The sequence below is a fragment of the Myotis nattereri genome (assembly GCF_964212035.1).
Source record: "Myotis nattereri genome assembly, chromosome: 15".
NCBI lineage: Eukaryota > Metazoa > Chordata > Mammalia > Chiroptera > Vespertilionidae > Myotis > Myotis nattereri.
This window is the reverse complement of record NC_138090.1, coordinates 56,242,281-56,254,557: the sequence shown is the minus strand read 5'-3', so window position 1 is coordinate 56,254,557 and position 12,277 is coordinate 56,242,281. Positions and strand designations below refer to the sequence as shown.

Below are 12,277 nucleotides of genomic sequence, written 5' to 3'. Positions count from 1 at the left end.
GGTCCAACCCCAGCAGGTCCAGGGGTCCCCAAAGGTGTGGACGGAGTCGGCGAAGAAGGAAGGACACGGAGACAGCGTTCAGTTGATCAGCAGCCTAGCCAGGTTCCTCTAGCCAAGTTCTGGTCAGGATCTCCAGCCAGGTTCTGTCCAGGTTCTCCTGCCATGTTCTCTCGCTGTGTTCTCTCGCTAGGTTCTCCAGGTTCTCCAGGTTCTCCAGCCAGGTTCTCCAGCCAGGTTCTTCAGCCAGGTTCTGTATAAGTTCTCCAGCCAAGTTCTGTAGTCAGGTTCTGTCCAGGATCTTTTGCCATGTTCTCTCGCTAGGTTCTGTCTCTAGGTTCTGTGTCTATTTATTTATTGAAGAGAAGGGAGTTGGAGGGGGGACCCAAGCCTCGAATTAGCCGTGACCCAGATGTGGCATGGCTTTTCCTCATCACTGTGTGACCACACGGGGCTGCGATGAGCAGGGGAGGCGGGGAGGCCTTCAAAAGGAGAGGAGACCTTCTTTCCAGATGCCAACCACCCTCCCTGTGTCCTGGTGATGCCTGGCAGCTGGGAGACAGGCCTCCTGTGCTCAGAGAAGTCAGGTGAGGGACACATCTGAGGAAGGAGGAGGGCGGGGGCCACATCCCTGGCCATGGTCCCTCCTTAATCAAACTCCCGTAACTAGTCTTTAAAAAATATATCCTATAGAATAAAAGGCTAATATGCAAATTGTCCCCTTGACTGAGAGTTCAACCAGGGGTTCAACCAGGGGTGGGGCCGGACAGCCAACCACCTATGGCCCCTCCTCCTGGATACCCTCCCCGCGGTCGGACCCCGCCAACCCAATGGGGAGGGCTGGCCTGACTCCATCTGTGCAGGAATTTGTGTATTGGGCCTCTAAACTATATATATATGTATATATATATATATATATATATATATATATACATATATATATATATATATATATATAGAGAGAGAGAGAGAGAGAGAGAGAGAGAGAGAGAGAGAGATTTTAAATTGATTCCAGAGAGAAAGGGAGAGGGAAAGAGAAACATCAATGACGAGAGCGAATCATCAATCAGCTGCCTCCAGCACGACCCACACTGGGGATCATGCCTGCAATCTGGGCATGTGCCCTCACCAGGAATTGAGCTGTGACCTCCTGGTTCATAGGTCAACTCTCAACCACTGAGCCATGCTGGCTGGACCCAACTAGTTTTTAAAAAATATTTAATAGAATAGGCTAACAGTTGTGGGGGTAGGGAGGGGAAGACTGTCTGAAAGAAGGTAAAGGGATTAGCCAAATAATTCATATGCATAGCCCCATGATCACAGCCCCTGGTGAGGGCCAGAGGGAAGGGTGAGTGGGAACTGGGTGGAGATGGGCAAAGGGAGGGGATCGGGAGGGGTGATGAGGACACCTGTAATAGTGTCAACAATAAAAATAAAGTTAAAAAACAGTGTTTAGTTGAGATAAAATACAAGTCACATGAAATTTTCCATCTTGACAATTTTTTAATAGATTTTTATTGATTTCAGAGAAGAAAGCCAAGGGAGAGAGAGGTAGAAGCATCGATGATGAGTGAGAGTCATGCATCCGCCGCCTCCTGCACACTCCACACTGGGGATTGAACCTGCAACCTGGGCGTGTGCCCTGATCAGGAATTGAACCGTGACCTCCTGGTTCATAGGTCGATGTGCAACCACTGAGCCACACTGGCTGGGCTTTTTAAATTTTTATTGATTCTTTTTTTAAAAATATATATTATTGATTTTTTACAGAGAGGAAGGGAGAGGGAGAGGGATAGAAGTTAGAAACATCGATGAGAAACATCCATCAGCTGCCTTCTGCACACTCCCTATTGGGGATGTACCTGCAACCAAGATACATGCCCTTGGCCAGCCGGGTGTGGCTCAGCGGTTGAGCGTCGACCCAGGAACCAAGAGCTCACCGGTTCGATTCCCGATCAGGGAACATGCCTGGTTTGGGCTCGATCCCCAGTAGGGGGCGTGCAGGAGGCAGCCGATCCATGATTTGCTCTCTCATCATTGATGTTTCTATCTCCCTCTCCCTTCCTCTCTGAAATCAATAAAAATGCATTTTTTAAAAAAAGATACATGTCCTTAACCAGAATCGAACCTGGGACACTTCAGTCCACAGGCCGACGGGCCGACGCTCTATCCACTGAGCCAAGCCAAACCGATCAGGGCTATTTATTCTTTTTCATTTGATTCTAGGGAGCGAAAAAGAGAGAGTGAACCATTGAACCTATGGCGCTTGAACCCAAAACCAGGGCATGTGCCCAAACAGGGAACCGAACCCGCGACCCTCCGTGACCCCTCGGCGCCCGGGCCCGCGCTGGTATCCCTGAGCCACATCCGCCCGGGCCAGCTTTGCGCGTCTGGGTCCTTCAAATAGTTCAGACCGTGCGAACCAGCTCACAGGCCAACACGCCCCATGCGGCCGCAGGCGTTTCTCCCCCGGAAACCGTGTCCCAGCGGATTATGAAAAATGGATCAACCCAGGTCTCTACCCAATCACAGGGCGGGGCGGGAACAGGAAGTGATGCCCGGAGCGGGTACTCCAACAGGCGGGTGTCAGCGCCTGGCACAGAGGTCGCCAGTCCAGGCTGCAGGAGCTGCGGCTGTGGGCGCTGCGGAGGCGGTGAGTGGGGGGGCGGGGTGGGGGGCGTCCGAGGCCCGGGGGTTTGGAAGGGAGTGAGGCGGGGTGGATGGGTGGGTGGACGGACGGACGGACGGACGGACGGATGCATGCATGGAGGTTGGTCTCAGAGCGACCCGGGGGGTGTGCGCTGTGCATCATTTCTGAGATCGTGTGGAAACCAGGGACCCCCCCGGCCCCCCTTTACGCACAGGGCGTGGTTTCTGTTTTAAACGAGCGCTTTTCAGTCTAGGCCACTGTTGGCATTTTGGCCGGATTCTATTTTATTTTGGGGGGTGCGATGGGGGTGCATCTTAGGGGGCCTTGCAGTGCCTCCCTCCCCACCCCCACAAGGCCCGGTTGTGACGACCATCAGTCCGTTCTCGCTGCCTAGGAGTGTGCTTGTCATTCACTTTGTTCTGTAGATTCCACATCGAAGGGGAATCTTGGGGTAACTTGTCTGTGTATCCGGCCTATTTCACTCAGCATAACGCCTTCCCGGCTCCTTCCAGCCTCCGCAAACGGTGGGATTCCATTCCTTTTCGTGGCCAAGTAATGTCCCCCTGCGGACAGACACCACCTCGGCTGGATCCCAGCGTCTTGTTCATGGCTGGTCGGTGGCTTCCATATCCTGGCCCTGGTTTCCTGTTTCTCTGTGACTCCCTGGCTGTCTTTGCTGTTGGTGTTGATTTTCTGTTTGGTTTTTTTTTCGTGGATTTCTTAACGTGAAAGGAACCCACATGTTTTAGAAATGACCAGGCCAATCCCTGCCTCCTCCCAGATTTCCAGTGACAGGAAACTCCTCAACCCCCAGGGTCATGGCTTCATGCTGTGACACATGTGCTCCCACCTTCCAGACACGGGAAACTCTAGGGAGCCCCCTACACACACACACACACACACACACACACATACCTGGCCTCGGGTCTCACCCTCCTGACTCCCCAGCGACCTTGCCCTGACCTCCAGGTGGGCCCCTCCCTGTGGTGGAAGGAACCCTGGGCAGACCTGTGCTCACAGCTGCTGCACTTGAGAGGGTTCTGGGCTCCGGAGAATCCTGGGACGTGGCTCTGGCCTTTGGTGGTCCCTTGGGGCGTGGAAACATTTCTCCTTATTGTTGGTTACTCCTCACCCAGGATGCTTATCCATTGATTTTTAGAGAGCGTGGAAGGGAGAGGCAGAGACGGAGAGAGAGAAACATGGATGTGGGAGAGACACATCCATGGGTTCCCTCCTGCCCGCACCCCATCCCAGGCCGGGGATAGAGCCTGCACCTGAGGAATGTGCCTTTGACGCGGATCCTTGGGTCCCTGGGCCAACGCTCTATCCACTGAGCCAAAACAGCTAGGGCTATGGTTCTCAACCTTCTGGCCCTTGAAATACAGTTCCTCATGTTGTGACCCAACCATAAAATTATTTTCATTGCTACTTCATCACTGTCATGTTGCTGCTGTTATGAATCGTCATGTAAATATCTGATCTGCAGGATGGTCTTAGGCGACCCCTGTGAAAGGGTCGTTCGACCGCCAAAGGGGTCGCAACCCACGGGTTGAGAACCGCTGAACTAGGGTGAACATTTCTCATTAAAAATCTTGCTTCCTGGATATTTCAAAGAGCATTTTCTGGGATGAGACTACGTGTATGAGATCCCTTAATCTGTTTATCCAAACAGATCATTGAATGAGGGCAGAGGGCAGGAGCTGGATGGAGAGAGAAAGTGGGGATAGGGTTGGGGGTTTCCTTTGGTGGTGACGAAAATGAGGTTCTGGACCCAGACAGTGGGGAGGGTCCCACAGCCTTTCCAAGGCACTTAGTGGCCTGAAACTGAACCCTTTAAAAAAGAGTTAGGCCCTGGCTGCGTGGCCCACTTGGTTAGAGCACTGGGTCAGGGCACATACAAGAATCAACCAATGGAGGCATAGATGCCTGGACAGACAAATCTCTCTCTTTTTCACTCTCTCTTCTTATGCTTGGATGAGGATTACAAAAACGAAGTTCAAGTGGTGGATTTTAGGTTGTGCATTTTGCCACAATAAGACAATATCTATAGGAGTTTAATTCTCTTAGGGTTCTTTTGTGCTGTCCCTCATCTGGAACAAAGTAGAAAATGTTGCAGGACAATCATAGCTTGATATTAAATGCCATGGAATTCCAGGTTGTAAATATTCGTTTTCTGTATTTTCCTATAGAATCATGACCAAACAGTGATTAAAGTTTACCAATGGAATTGCTGTATCTTATCTTTTTTTTAAAATTGATGATTTGAGAGAAAGCGAGAGAGAGATCTGTTGTTGCACTTAGCATTGCATTCATTGGTTGACTTCTGTCTGTGCCTTGACTGGGCATGGAGACTGCAAACTGGCCAAGGGGGATGATGCACTAACCAACTGAGCTACCTGGCCAGCCCCTGTATCTTGTCTTGAGGAGAAACTAAACGCCGATATTATTATTAAAATACATTTTGGAGTCTGGCCAGTGGGGCCCAGCTGTTGAGTGTCGACCCATGAGCCAACAGGTCACTGCATTGTTTCCTGGTCAGGCACAGGCCCAGCTTTCAGGCTCGATCCCCATCGCGGGCCTGCAGGTTCAACTAATTGATGTTTCTCTCTCTCCTGGTCATTCCTCTCTCTCTCAAATCAGTATAATGAAATATTTTTTTTAAAAGAAGAATACTATGGGTTAACTTCCAGGGTATTCAGTATGAGACCAGTGAGGGGTGTTTAGTATTGGGTGGATCAGCAGGTGAAACCCATCTCATTCTCTCCTCTCTTCCCCGCAGAACTGTGGCCGGTTACCGAGTCCGAGCCCAACTGTCGCTCTCCATCAGGAGCTGGCTTCAGGCACGGTTTGCTGCAGTCCCATTGGAGACATTCCCAGGGAATATGGCTACAGACCAGGCATTTTCCAATGGTCATGGGCATCCCCGGGGCAGCCTGGGCTGGGAGCTGCCACCAGCCAGACCGCCCCAGGGACACCTCACTGAAGGACAGCACTGGGACTCTGAGAGGGGGCACGTGCTCTTCAGAGCCTTCCAACACCCAGAGGACGCGGACCCCCTCCAGAGCGTGCACACAATGTCTGCGCTCCTCCATCGCTGGCTGAGGCCCGATGTGCTCACCAAGAAGCAGATCTTGGATAAGCTTCTGCTGGAGAAGTTCATGATCTGCATGCCCCGGGAGCTGCAGGCCTTGGTGAAGGAGAGGCGAGTGCAGAGCTGCGAGGAACTGAAGCTCTTGCTGAGAAATAAGGAGAAACCCAGGAAATGGGTGAGTGGGACCCTCGTGATGGGCAAGGGGGAAGGGAGGCTGGTAAATGTACACAGCGGCATTCTTTAATTTTCTGTGTTGTATTTTTAAAATATATTTTTGTTGATTTAAGAGATCGAGGGACACATTTGTAATACCTTAACTAATATAAAGAATTTTAAAAAAAGAGAGAGGGAGGGAGAGAGAGAGGGAGAAACATCAGTGATGAGAGAGAATCATTGGTTGGCCCCTCCTGCACGCCTCTGCAGTAAAAATCAAGTCCAAAACCCAGTGGTGTGCCCTGGCTTGGAATCAAATCGTGACCTCCAGGTTCATAGGTAGATACTCAACCACTGAGCCATGGCCGCCAGGCCACATTAGCATTCCTGAGATGGACATCTTAGAACATTTGATCTCCGTCCTGAGGCTCACTTTCCCAATGGCCTCAGAATAACCTCAGGGGGTAGACTTGTCGGTTCCGCCTCACGGGTGGGGAAACCGAGGCACAGACCAGGGGCAGGGACGGCACCTTTCTCTCCAGGGAGCCTCTGCCAATGTTGGGAGACATGTTTGGTTGCCACCATTTGAGAGGTTGCTATTTGATCGATTGATTAAAACAATTCCTTTTTTGTAGAGAATGAGGAAGGGCGAGTGAGGGAAACATCCATGTGTTGTTCCACTGAAAGTGTGAGTGTTGAGTGGGACACCTTCAAGGAATGTCATACATCCTGGGTCTTTTCTTGGTTAATTTTCTCCCCACAGAAGGTTGTCATCTTCCAAGGGAAGAAGTATCTTGAGGAGAATTCTGATGGCCAGAAAGTCGGTGACACAGACCAGGTGTTGGACTTGTCCCTGAAGTCCCGATCCCCCATAAGTCAGACAATGGTACATCCTGAGAACAGCCAGGAGGTCAACGGAGAGTTGGGGAACCAGCCAGGAACCAGTGACGTGGTGTGGGGACAGGTGAGTGTGTGATGCCCTGATCTGGGGGACAGGTGGGAGCCGGTACAAGGGGAAGTGGAGCCCACAGCGGGGCTTGACGAGTGACCTGAGGCTGCGCCCCCCGCCCAGTGGGGCTTTATGGGGACCACAAGGCGCACCCCCTTCCCTGGCGCCAGGCCATGGGACCTGAGACTGTGTCCCACGCTTGGCAGGGCTTGACAAGAGTGGGACCAGCCGGGTCAGGATCTAGCCCAATGGGGATGGGGCTGGCCGGGGCCGGGTCTGGGTCTCGTGTGTTTCGAGGCTCACATGGGTGGGTGGATACTTGACTGTTGGTCCCGTGGTGCACCCGAGACTCTGACAGGAGGAAGGTTTTCATATACATTTTCCTAATTTTCTTTCATATCTAACACTTCTATTATAGAGAAAGGGCAAAGAGCATATTAAAATATTTCCTCTAATTAATCCCCTTTTAATGTGCACAAATTTTGTACACTGGGCCACTAATTGGTATATAAAAGAACCATAGATTTCTGGGTGTTAATTTTGTATCCTGCTACATTGCCAAATTCATTTATTAAGTCTAGTAGTTCTTTTATGGAGTCTTTGGGGTTTTCTATGTGCAATATCATGTCATCTGCAAACAGTAACAGTTTTATTTCTTTTCCAATTTGGATGCCTTTTATTTCTTCTTCTTGTCTGATCACTATGGCTAGCACTTCCAGTACTATGTCAAATAGGAGTGGTGAAAGAGGGCATCCCTGTCTTGTTTCTGTTCTTACAGGAAATGGTTTTAGTTTCTGCCCATTGAATATGATGTTGCCTGTAGGTTTGTTATATATAGTCTTTATCATGTTGAGATATGCTCCCTCTATTCCCACTTTGCTGAGGGTTTTTATCAAAAATGCGTGTTGGATTTCGTCAAATGGTTTTTCTGCGTTTTTTGATATGATCATGTGATTTTTGTTTTTCAATTTATGGGATGTATCACATTTATTGATTTACACATATTGTACCAGCCTTTCATCCTTGGAATAAATCCCACTTGGTCATGGTGTCTAATCTTTTTAATGTATTGCTGGTTGTGACTTGCTAATATTTTGTTTGATGATTTTAGCATCTATGTTCATCAGGGATACTGGCTGGTAGTTCTCTTTCTTTGTAGTGTCTATCTGGTTTTGGAATTAGGGTAATGCTGGCCTCATAAAGAGAGTTTGGAAGTCTTCCTTCCTCTTGGATTTTATGAAATAGTTTGAGGAGTATGATGTTAATTCTTCTTTGAATGTTTGGTAAAACACCCCTGTGAAGCCATCTGGACCTGGGCTTTAGTTTGGTGGAAGTTTTTTCATTACTGCTTCTATTTGATCAGTTGTTATTGGCCTATTCAGGTTTTTTGATTCTTCCTGACTTAGTTTCAGAAGATTATATTGTTCTAGGAATTTGTTCTATTTCATCCACAGTGTCCAGCTTGTTGGCATATACCAGTAGTTGTTCATAGTATTGTCTTACAATCCTTTGTATCTCTGTGGTGTCAGTGGTTACTTCTCCACTTTAGTTGTTCATTTTATTTCTTTAGGTCCTCTTCCTTTGTTTCTTGATGAGTCTGGCTAATGGTTTATCAATTTTGTTTATCCTTTCTAAGATACAGCTCTTGGTTTCATTGATTTTTTTTTTGTATTGTTGTTTTAGTCTCCATCTTATTTATTTCTGCTCTAGTCTTTATTATTTCCTTCTTTCTAGTTGCTCTGGGCTTTTCTTGTTGTTCTCTTTCTAGTTCTTTGGGTTGTAGAGTTAAATAGTTTATTGCTGATTTTTCTTGTTTTTTTGAGGTATGCCTGTAGAGCTATGAACTCCCCAATCAGGGCTGCTTTTGCTGTGTCCCAGAGATTTTGAGGTCCCCAGGCCCAGCACTGGGGTGGGGAGGGCACCTTGAGGTCCCCGGTCATGCCCCGCCAGGCAGGGGGCACGGCCTCAGGCCCCCAGGCCCAGTGCTGGGGTGGGGGCACAGCCTCAGGTCCCAGCTGTTTAGTATTGGGTGGATCAGCAGGTTAAACATACCTCATTCTCTCCTCTCTTCCCCCCAGAACTGTGGACCTGTTACCGAGTCAGTCCCTTCTGTCCTAATACATCAGGAGTTGATGTTTCCAGTGAATATGGCTTCAGACCTGGCATTTTCCGATAGTCATGGGCACCCCCAGGGCAGCCTGGGCTGGGAGCTGTCACCGTCCAGACCGCCCCTGGGAAACCTCACTGAAGAACAGTTCCAGGATTCTGAGAGGGGGCACGTGCTCTTTAGAGTCTTCCATCATTCCAAGGACGCGGACCCCCTCCAGAGCGTGCGCACAATGTCTGCGCTCCTCCATCGCTGGCTGAGGCCCGATGTGCTCACCAAGAAGCAGATCTTGGATAAGCTTCTGCTGGAGAAGTTCATGGTCTGCATGCCCCTGGAGCTGCAGGTCTTGGTGAAGGAGAGGCGCGTGCAAAGGTGCCAGGAACTGAAGGTCTTGCTGAGAAATAAGGAGAAACCCAAGAAATGGGTGAGTGGGACCCTCATGGTGGGCAGGGGGGAAGGGAGGCTAGTAAATGAACACAGCAGCATTCTTAATTTTCTGTGTTTTATTTTTTAAATATATTTGTGTTGATTTCAGAGCGGGAGGGAGAGAGAGAGAGAAACATCAATGATGAGAGAGAATCACTGATTGGCCCCTCCTGCATGCCCCTGCAGTAAGAATTGAGCCCACAATCCAGTGGTGTTCCCTGGCCTGGAAACAGTTCGTGACCTCCTGGTTCATAGGTTGAGACCCAACCACTGAGCCATGGCAGCCAGGCGGCATTAGCATTCCTGAGATGGACATCTTTGACACTGGATATCTGTCATGAGGCTCATTTTCCCAATGGCCTCAGAATAACCTCAGGGGGTAGACTTGTCGGTTCTGCCTCATGGGTGGGGAAACTGAGGCACAGACCAGGTGCAGGGATGGCACCTTTCTCTCCAGGGAGCCTCTGCCAATGTTGGGAGACATGTTTGGTTGCCACCATTTGGGAGGTTGCTATTTGATTGATTGATTAAAACAATTCCTTTTTTAGAGAGAGAATGAGGAAGGGCGAGAGAGTGAGACATCCATGTGTTGTTCCACTGAAAGTGTGAGTGTTGAGTAGGACACACGCAAGGAGTATGATACATCCCAGGTGTTATCTTGTTTAATTTTCTCCCCACAGAAGGTCATCACCTTGCAAGGGCAGAAGTATCTTCAGGAGAATTCTGATGTCCAGATGGCCGATGAGGAAGACAGTGACACAAACTACGTGTTGGACTTGTCCCTGAAGTCCCGATTCCCCATCAGTCAGACGGGGGTACATCCTGAGAACAGCCAGGAGGTCAACAGAGAGCCGGGGAACCAGCCAGGAACCAGTGACGTGGTGTGGGGACAGGTGAGTGTGTGATGCTCTGATCTGTGGGGACAGGTGGGAGCCGGTACAAGGGGACTCGGTGACCATAGCTGCTACAGCATTTGGGACATTTGACACAGGATAGAAAGGGACCCATGAATGCATTCAGCGGATGCATTACGCCCATGGGCATTTCTGAACCAATGTGGTCCACAGGCCAATAAAAATCTAATTTTCCTCTAGGCATTATCAGTCGTGAGGAGTGGGGAGAACGGGGTCCAGAATCGCTTTGCCTCCACCGTTGGAGGCAGCGAGCAGTTGAGATACCAGGAGAGGCAGCTTAGAGAATGAAGGCTGAACACTGTTGCCCTGGCCTGTGTGATTAGCTGTTGGAGCATCAGACCCAGGGCTGCAGGGCTGTGGGTTTCATTCCCAGCCAAGGGCACATTCTTGGGTTGCAGGTTCCATTCCCTGCCCAGTTGGGGTGATTGCAGGAGTCAACCAGTCAATGTGTCTCTCACAATGATGTCTCTCTCTGTCTCTCTGTCTCTCTCTCTATCTCCCTTCCTGGCTCTCTAAAAATCGATGGAAAAAAATATCCTGGGTGAGGATTAACAACAACAAAAAGTGTAAGGAGTGTAATGTATGGGCTTGACTTAAGGTGTGGTGGGTACACATAAGGACAGACTTGGGAGTATAGGTGATGGGATTGGCCCCAAGGAAGTCTAGGCAGAGCCACAAAACTGTGCTGTTAGGTAAGCTGGGGTCTCAGGTCAGGGAGATGGACAGGACGGGGGAAGGAGGGACGGAGCTTCCCACCCCTGGTATCAGACACGTTTAACCCCCCTTGGTTACCTACTGTCAGGGGCAGAAAGTCCTCCCACCTGTCCACACCCGGGAGAAGCCGTACCAGTGCAACGTCTGCCACAAAAGGTTCGGCCACCGCGGGAACCTCAACGTGCACATGCGCACCCACTCGGGCCTGAGACCCTACCTGTGTCCCCATTGCCACCTGGCCTTCCGCTACCTGGGGACCTTTAAACGCCACCAAAGGATGCATGTCAAGGAGGCGCCCCAGGTCCCTTCTGACTCAGAAGGAAAGTAACGGGTCTCCTATGGTGCAAACATGGTCTATGAGCACTTAGTCAGACGGGGGTCTATGAATTAGAATTGCGGTCCTTGAGTAATTACTCATGTTCCCTATTGGCCTCATACTCTGTGTCAGTCTTGCTGTTTGTTTCAATAAATATTTCATGGTTCAACCCTTATTCCTTGTTTGTCCTCTGTTGTCCTTTATTTTATGTAAAATAGGGAGGACCCAGGAGAGTGGCCAGATGCCCCACAGAATACCCAGTGCAATGTGGATGTCAGATACACCACAATTTTTATTTTCTAAAAAATATATTTGTATTGATTTCAGGGCAGAAGGCAGAGGGAAGTGAGAGATGGACACATCAATGATGAGAGAATCATGGATCGGCTGCCTCCTGCACGCCCCCTACTGGGGATGGAGCCCGCAACCCGCACATGTGCCCTTGAATGAAATTGAATCTGGGACCCTTCAGTCCATAGGCCAAAGCTCTATCTATCCACTGAGCCACACCAGCCAGAGCCAAACTATTGTTTAGATGTGTGTGCTCTGAATTATTCCTTTATCTGACATTGACATTTTCACTGAGCACTGTGTTGAGAGAGAGAGCGAGAGAGAGCGAGAGAGAAAGAGATTAGTTGCTCCCTGTAGGCACCTGGACCAAGGATTGGTCCAGGCTTGTACCAGGACTGGGAATGGAACCGGCAGCCTTTGCTGCACAAGATGATGCTCCCGGACTTGGTGGCCACACCCAGAGATAAGGGTTTGCCAGGTGCGGGGTGTGGCTGCCCAGGGGGTTCTCCTGTTTGGCTGACTCTGCTGGTGCCTGTCTTCCTCCTCTTGCCCTGGGACGTCAGCCTCAAGTGCAGCCGGACAGGGGCTTCTTGTCGGCTCGCGGCTCTTCCCGGGCCGCTGGGCCCGGCCACCAGGGGCCCCTGCGTCGGTGCAGAACAAGGTCCGGCC

General features: G+C 50.0%; 1 protein-coding gene across 1 annotated transcript in view; it reads right to left on the bottom strand.

Annotated features, from left to right (window-relative positions):
* LOC308530506 (class I histocompatibility antigen, Gogo-OKO alpha chain-like) overlaps nucleotides 1–12,277 on the bottom strand; it is a gene marked incomplete at both ends in the record, with an annotated part of 248,585 nt that overhangs the window by 76,092 nt on the left and 160,216 nt on the right. The window lies entirely within an intron of this gene.